Genomic DNA, 8615 nt, shown 5'->3' with positions numbered 1-8615 from the left:
TGACACAATCGATGTGTTTCATTTTTCAACCACATTTGGCAAAGGCACGTAGTTGAAATTACCTTGAGAAATTACGAATGGTGACTTTTGACGTTTTGCATTTCAATCGATACACATTTTAGGAAAGACAAAATACTAAATGGACAATGTCAAGTGAGAAACCAGTGAAGGGAATTTCGAAGAGCAGCATTTGTAACATTTCATGCTACACAAATCTGGTTCATGTGAAACAATGTAAAGTGTGTTTGAAGGATGAACTTAAAAGTGTTTAAGGGAAATACATTCTAATTTATGGCTAGTTCGTTGATCAGTTCAAAGTAACAGATTAGAAATCCCAACCAAGTCGTTGACATGTACTTAATTAGACCAAAAATAGATATTGATCAGAGTTTTGACATGTTTCTCTTAAACAGTTAGAAATATTATTTTTCAATGCAAATTCCGTAGTCACTTGAGTGCCATCTTTGAAAGTCTTTGCACGAGTCTAATTATGTAGAAAAAATTAAACAAAAATCTCCATATGATTCTCAACAACATTAACATAACATAAAGAAGTAGAGCTTTAACAATGAGAACATGTATTTCGGTAAATTATGCTACTTTGGTAACTAACTTCGTTGAGTGCGATTGATATTGTGGATCGAGAATTCCTTAACTAATGCGGAAGCAATTGTATTGGGTTGCCCAAAAAGTAATTGCGGACTTTTCATATAGTCGGCGTTGACAAATTTTTTCACAGCTTGTGACTCTGTAATTGCATTCTTTCTTTTGTCAGTTATCAGCTGTTACTTTTAGCTTGCTTTAGAAAAAAAGTTTAAAAAAGTATATTTGATTAAAGATCATTCTAAGTTTTATTAAAAATGCATTTAGATTTTATAAACATTTTTGTTAACGTTTTTCCTTAAATTTTAATTGCTTTAGATTTTATTAACTTTTTAGTGATAATTGACCACAAGCCTTAACACACACCACAGTGCATGGCTTTTCTGGAAGCTGGACCACAAATCAATTGCCTGCATTGCTATAAAGCCACAAAACTACAAAAATTCAATTCCATTGAGGTATCTGTTACAGTTTTCTGTTATGTTGATATCAACACAGGTGAGGTGGGTAGGCTAAGGCAACAACAGCAATTGAGCCATAATCACTGAACGACATGAAACAAAGCAAATTGTGGCTACAGAGAGGCTCTTAACAGATCAACAAACTATATGAAATTCATTTTCTTTTGAAACGAAACAAGAAATAGCCAGCAAAACAACAACAACAAATGAGACTCGAATGGGGGATGAATGGATGGAATGGATAGATGAATAGTTGAATGGACGGACAGACAGACAGGCGGATGGAGGGACGCATGGCTGATTATTGGAGAAGTACAAGTACTATGTGAATATCAGTGCGGTTTTACATGACTGTGTGTGCCTCTCTGCCCATTACAGAGCACATTTCTGTCGCAAAAAGACATTAACATCAAAAGCGTCTGCGCAGGCGGCGCATAACAAACATGACTTTAAGTGGAAGTAACAGAGCAGCAACGGCTCAGTTTATGGCCAAAGGGGGGGGAACATAGGCAAAGCTTAATGCACAGCGCAGAGAGACATGGCTCGCAGCACATGTTGGCAGTAGTGGTGGCAAAGGCAACACAAATTAACAGCAGCTACCACCAAACTAAGACCAAGACCAAGGCAGCCAGCCAGCCAACCAAACAGCCACTCTTACTCTATCATCGTAGTTACTTAGGACGCAGGCGGTTTCCATACGTTCAGTTTCTTTATGAAACGCAATCGATGCAGACGCATTCAAACGGGAAATAAAGCGAGTTGCTGTATAAAAAAAAAAGTTGTCTCAGAAAAAACTAAAAAAAATACTGAAATTCCAAAAAAAGAGATTACCAAAAAAATTTCCACAAAACAACCAAAACGTTGGCGGATAATTAGAAAAAAAGGAAACAACATTTTTGGTGTATGTTATGAAATAGAAATTAAATAATTTCCTGTTCTTAAGCCACAGTGAAACATAAACAGAACAGTGATTAAAATTTGAAAGAAAAAAAATAAGAAAGCCCCTTAATTGGATTGACAAATTTTCTTTAAAAAAAGCATACAAAATAGCCAAGCAAAAAAGGAATACAGTGAAATTAATTTAAAGTGTTTGAAAGGAAATAAGACCCCTTTTGCTGAAATTCAAAATCGAATGCCAAGGCAATAGTGAAATTTATTTGCTAACAATTTTTTTTTTAATTAAATTTCATACCCGTTCGAGTGCTGAGCTTTGATTGATCATTTGAGGTAAGTTATGCTGGGCAACTGCTTAAATAAATGGACAGTTTGAAAATATTTTCAAAATTTTAATTCTTTGCCTTTAATTGGCAAGTGTTAAAAAATTTTGTTTTCTGTTTTACCAAAGCCAATGGATAAATGGCCAAAATATTGGGTTGCCCAAAAAGTAATTGCGGATTTTTTAAAAGAAAGTAAATGCATTTTTAATAAAACTTAGAATGAACTTTAATCAAATATACTTTTTTTACACTTTTTTTCTAAAGCAAGCTAAAAGTAACAGCTGATAACTGACAAAAGAAAGAATGCAATTACAGAGTCACAAGCTGTGAAAAAATTTGTCAACGCCGATTATATGAAAAATCCGCAATTACTTTTTGGGCAACCCATACATTTACTTAAATCAACATGCAATTTTTTAATTTACCACTTAACCAAACACCAATTGGACTATCAAACTTCAACAGATATTTGAAAGAAAAAAAATCCATTTGGCAAAACTGCTTTATAAAAAAAAAAAAAATAAAAAAAAAAAATATAAAAAATCTCTAAAAAAGCAAAAGCTCAACTCTTTAAAAAAAAAACCACCACCACCAACAATAACAAGAAAGTATAGTTTTCATGCTCCAATTATCGAGAAATTTGTTGCAAGGTGTTGTGATTGAGACTGTTGTACGCTGGCTGACTGGCTGGCTGGCTGGCTCATCATTTTTTCCTTTTGAATTTTCTGCAAACAAATCTAAGCGCCTGCTACTACTCCTCATGCATTCAATCATTTTATATACACAAAAATGTGCATTCATGCCTATTTCGTTTCGTTTTGCTGTCAAGGCTCCATTGAAGAAGAGTTTTTACTTTTCAGACAGATATCTGTAGTGTGCATGCATTTCATTTTCATTTTGGATCGATAGCAAATGCAACAACAAAAAAAAGTGAACCAAGTAAAATCCGTTACAAGAAAAACTCAAACACTTTGAGTTTATGGCAAAAATGTTGGTGAAAGAAACCAAAATAAAAGTAAGGTGGGGCATACTTAGCCAAATACTCATGATAATATGAAAAAGAGAAATTCATTTCGATTGATCAATTGGTGGAAAAAAGATCATTTGAAGAAAACAGCTGTTATTGCCATTTTCGTTGAAAACTTCCACAAACAGCATGGGAAAGACTTCATTTTGAAAGATATAAAGGCCTATAGTGCTATCAATTGAAGAATATTTAAAGCCAGCAAAACATCTCTACCAAGGGATGTATGGGCTTATAGAACAGTTTTCAAGCTTTTTTTTTGCCTTGTGAAGAGTGAAATTCGAAATTGATTCCAATTCCAGTGACTTTCTTCTTTTTACATAGATTTGAGATCCCAAATTTGGTTCTTAAGTATTTTGTTTAGTTTGGTCCATTGCCAAGGATCAAGGATTCCACCACCCAATCTCTAGATCTTCTGCTCTTTGTATGCCCTCCACCATAGGATGGGGGTATACTAATTTCGCCAATCTGTTTGTAATACCTCGAAATATGCGTCTGAGACCCCATAAAGTCATGTCATTTTAAGTCAATCTAGCCATGTCCTTCGGTCCGTCTGTCCGTCCGTCTGTCTGTCGAAAGCATGCTAACTTTCAAAGGAGTAAAGTTAGTCGCTTGAAATTTTGCACAAATACTTTTATATTAGTGTAGGTCGGTTGGGATTGTAAATGGGCCAACATTTGTACAACGGCTTCTCTCTTGACCTTCAACATACGTGTCCAATATGGTCTGAATCGATCAATAGCTTGATACAGCTCCCATATAAACTTATCTCCTGATTTGCTTCTTGAGCCCCTACAAGGCGCAATTCTTATCCGAATGAACTGAAATATTACACAATGACTTCTACAATGGCGCGAATCGGACTTTAACTTGATATAGCTCCAATAGCATAATGGTTCTTATTCAATATTCTTTGTTTGCCTCAAAAGAGATACCGCACATAGAACTCAGCAAATGCCATCCACGGTGGAGGGTTGTACAAATTTCTCGTGCATTTCATTTTTTCGTCAAAGATTCGGTCCTTATGCAGAACCGACACGTGTAGATTTAAACGAGTTGAACTAGACGAAAAGTTATCATCTCCTGTTCGCCAGGGGTTTGGCTAGACGTAGGCGAACAATCCACCACTGGGGTCAATCATAATAACATTATCAAGTTCGTTTCTTAAGTCTTTTGTTTTGTATGGTCCATTTACAAGGACCTTAAATTCATTAAGCTGACCAACTCAAAATCAAGGATTCCACCACCGAATCTCTGGATTTTCCGCTCTTCTTCTTCAATTCCTAGCACCAAAATTGTTCTAATTTTTCCTGGCATTTGATTTTTTCGTCAAAGATTCGGTCCTTAAGCAGAAGCGACATGTGTAGATTTAAACAATTTAAACTAGACGAAAAGTTATCATCTCCTGTTCGCCAGGGGTTTAGCTAGACGAGGGCGAAGAATTCACCACTAAGGTCAATCATAATAACATTAGCAAGTTCGTTTCTTAAGTCTTTTGTTTTAAAAGTATTTATCCTCTCAAAACAAAAGACTTATTTACAGCAACAGAGTCAAAAATTGCACGACCGAAAGCTGTCTCCAATCACTTGTAACTTGAAACTTTATCTCTAACAGGTAAAACAGAGATTCTTCTCAATCTTCATTCACTTAAATCTCCCATTAAAAAGCTTCTATTCTCACGCAGTATCGTCAGGTGTAAATTTAGATGAATTTATATAGAAAAAGAAGAAAAAATTGATTCAAATTTCAGTGACTGTCTTCTATTCACATAAATTTGAGATCGCAAGTTCGTTTCTTAAGTCTTTTGTTTTGTATGGTCCATAAACAAGAACCTTATTCATGAAGAAGGCCAACTCAAAATCAAGGATTCCACCCCCGAATCCCTATATCTTCGGCGCTTCTTCTTCAATTACTAACACCAAAATTGTACACATTTTCCAAGCATTTGGTTTTTTCATCAAAGATTCGGTCTTTATACAGAACCGACATGTGTAGATTCAAACGAGTTGAACTAGACGAAAAGTTATCGTCTCCTGATCGCCAGGGGTTTGGCTAGACATAGGCGAATAATCCACCACTAAGGTCAATCATAATAACATTATCAAGTTCGTTTCTTAAGTCTTTCGTTTTAAAAGGATCATCAATAGAATCAAAAGTTCCATGACTGAAAGCTAACTATCTCCAATCACTTGGATGTTGGCACTTATTATTTAATGGGTAAAACAGAGATTCTTCTCAACCTTGATTCACTTGAATCTCCCATCAAAGTTTCTATCATCATGCAGTACCGTCATAAAAAAAAAAGAAAAAATTGTTTCAAATTCCAGTGAGAGTCTTCTGTGTGCATAGATTAGAGATCGCAAGTTCGTTTCTTAAGTCTTTTGTTTTGTATGGTCCATTAACAAGGACCTTATTCATGATGGTGACCAACTCAAAATCAAGGATTCCACCACCGAATCACTTGATCTTCCCTTCTACTTCTTCAATTCTTAGCACCAAAGTTTCCTTATCCCATCGTTAGGCAGAATCGACACGCGCAGATTCAAACGACTTGAACTAGACGAAAAGTTATCATCTCCTGATCGCCAGGGGTTTGGCTAGACGTGGGCGAACAATCCACCACTAAGGTCAATCAAGTTCGTTTCTTAAGTCTTTTGTTTTAAAAGGATCATCAACTTAAAATCAAAAGACTCAAAAGTTCCATGACTGAAAGCTAACTGTCTCCAATCACTTGGATGTTGGCACTTATTCTTCAATGGGTAAAACAGAGATTCTGCTCAACCTTCATTCACTTAAATTTCCCATCAAAAAGCTTCTATCCTCACGCAGTATCGTCAGGTGTAAATTTAGATGCGCATAGATTTGAGATCGCAAGTTCGTTTCTTAAGTCTTTTGTTTTGTATGGTCCATTTACAAGGAGCAATCATAATAACATTAGCAAGTTTGTTTCTTAAGTCTTTTGTTTTAAAAGGATTTGCTGATGGTACTTTTAAAACACAACAGAATCAAAAATTCTACGACCGATTCACTTGTATTTTGTCACTTTTTCTCTAACTGGTAGAACAGAAATTCTTCCCAATCTTCATTCAAATCTCCCATCAAAAAGTTTCTTTCCTCACGCAGGATCGTCAGGTGTAAATTGAGATTAATTTATATAGAAAATCCAAAATCGATGCAAATTCGAGTAACTGTCTTTCATTCGCCTGGGTTTTGTTTGGACATGGCCGAACATTCGTTCATAAAGGTGAATCATAAGATCCTTAGCACTAAGATGACCGAGAGATAATCAATGAATTCAAAACCAAATGTTGAAAATGTCTCCAATGCCTTAGAACTTGTTTACCTCTTCTTCAATTAGTTTTTTTTCCAACAAAGTTGTGGTCTATATGGAAACCCATCAGAAATAATTTCAAATGAGTTGATACCGAGCATGATTCGAATTCGAATGACTGCACTCCGTTCCTCTGGGTTTTTACAATAGCTTAAAAGCAAGTTTGTTTCCAAAGTCTTTTGTTTTGTATAACCCATGCTTCGGTAGCCAAGACAAAGTCTAAGCTATCAACGACCAACGTAGTAGGTTAGGATGATAATTCGCCCCATGCCACTATGGACATACACCTAAGCCTGTAATCGGCTTGTTGCGCGCTCTATAGAAACGACCTTTGTAAATTTCCCGTTTGATTCCCTTCGAGACGAGATTTTTGTAATGGAAAAGTAAAGCCAGAGATCACAACACAGATCAACCACTATGGGAGCGTTTCGTCATTTGGATAGAATAACTCATCGGCTTTATTAGGTGTGGAGGCTTCAAGAGTCATACATTGGTAGGTCGAACTTATACCGAATATATCATGAAAACGGGTCAACGACGTAAGCACAATACCAAAAAAAAAATCTTACACCTTCCACACTAGCTGTTCTTTTCGATTTGACTTCTTGAGCCCTTACATGTCGCAATTTATGTCCGATTTGGCTGAAATTTAGCAAGTGTTATGACTTCCAACAACTGCGCCAAGTACGGCCAAAATCAGTCTATAACCTGATATAGCTCCCATGTAAACCCGTCTCCCGATTTGATAGATTCTTCGTCGCATTAGTACTACGGCACTCTCGATCATACCATAGATTCTGTGGTGAAGATTCATGGTACTTAAGTATGGACAGTGTAGTGTATGGGTAAAAATGTTCGATAAAGATGTTCAAAGTTAGGATTTGAATCAATGCGGGAATATCAAAAAAAACTGGCAATACTAAACAGGCCAAATAACCTTCTATAGCGATCAGACTTGTCAATGTAGGAACTAGAATACATCTTTTTTTTTAATTGGTATCGCAAAGCACCAATATTTTTAGGTGAGTCTAATCGCAGACTGTCTCTTAACCCTAAACATACTTAAGATTCGACTTGTCCGATTTTAAGGAATATACAGCAGCATTGGCATAGCAATTGACGACGTGTTTCTCAAAAAAAATATGAAATCTTAGCTGCAAGTTCAAAATTTCAAATATCTTACACATGAATTGTACTCACCTGCAAATGTTTGTTTAATGACGATCTGAAATGATAAAAGGAAAAGTGAAATTAAAACAAAATCAACATTATAAGTCATAATCAGAGATGAGACAAAATTTCAATAAAATTTTCCATTAAGCCAAAATTCAGTCAAATTTTCCATAAAGACACAATTGGATAGAAATTCTCTTAAAAATTTCAGACCGTCAGCACGTTCTCCGATTGACATTGACCAATCATGACGGACACAATAACTGAGACGTCTGTTCTAGCCAATGAGGCAAAGCAGCAGATCTTCAAGTCTACATTAGGCCACATAGTTTTGGAATGCTCACAGCCCCCTCTGACCATCTATCATTCGTTGTCATTCGGGCCTAATCCTGAAAACTTAGCTTACATGTTGCTAGAGGCATAAGGTAGTTCCTAGTCTCGCAAGCTCGCCCGCCTTACAATTCCCTGGGATATCTCTGTGGCCCAGCACCCAGAACAGGTGAAATTTGAACTGTTCAGCCATCTCGTTGAGAGATCTGCGACGCGGTTTTTTGTGCTCAGAAATACGTTTTCCAGGAATTTAATGGCTGCCTGTCTGTCTGAGAAGATATTTATGCCAAATGTCGTTATGAAATTACATCTTAACCATTCCACCACTTCCTCAATTGAAAGGATCTCCGCTTAATACACTCTGCAGTGGTCGGGTAACCTTTTCGATATGACCAGTCCACGTTCTTCCGAGTACACCCCAAAGCCCACCTGGTCATCCAGTTTGGAACTACCCGTATAGAAGTCAATATTACTTC

The 8615-nt window shown here is 36.3% G+C and overlaps 1 protein-coding gene across 1 annotated transcript in view; it reads left to right on the top strand.

Moving 5' to 3' along the window:
- The first annotated feature begins 1735 nt into the window (after positions 1 to 1735).
- Positions 1736 to 8615, top strand: part of LOC106089157 (mucin-2) — a 119367-nt gene continuing 112487 nt past the window's right edge. The window contains exon 1 of the mRNA XM_013254937.2: positions 1736 to 2291. The gene's annotated coding sequence lies outside the window, so the exon portion shown is untranslated. The remainder of the gene's footprint in view (positions 2292 to 8615) is intronic.

This window comes from Stomoxys calcitrans, chromosome 5, assembly GCF_963082655.1.
Source record: "Stomoxys calcitrans chromosome 5, idStoCalc2.1, whole genome shotgun sequence".
Taxonomy (NCBI): domain Eukaryota; kingdom Metazoa; phylum Arthropoda; class Insecta; order Diptera; family Muscidae; genus Stomoxys; species Stomoxys calcitrans.
Note: the sequence above shows the minus strand (reverse complement) of the source record. Positions and strands in the feature narration are given on the sequence as shown.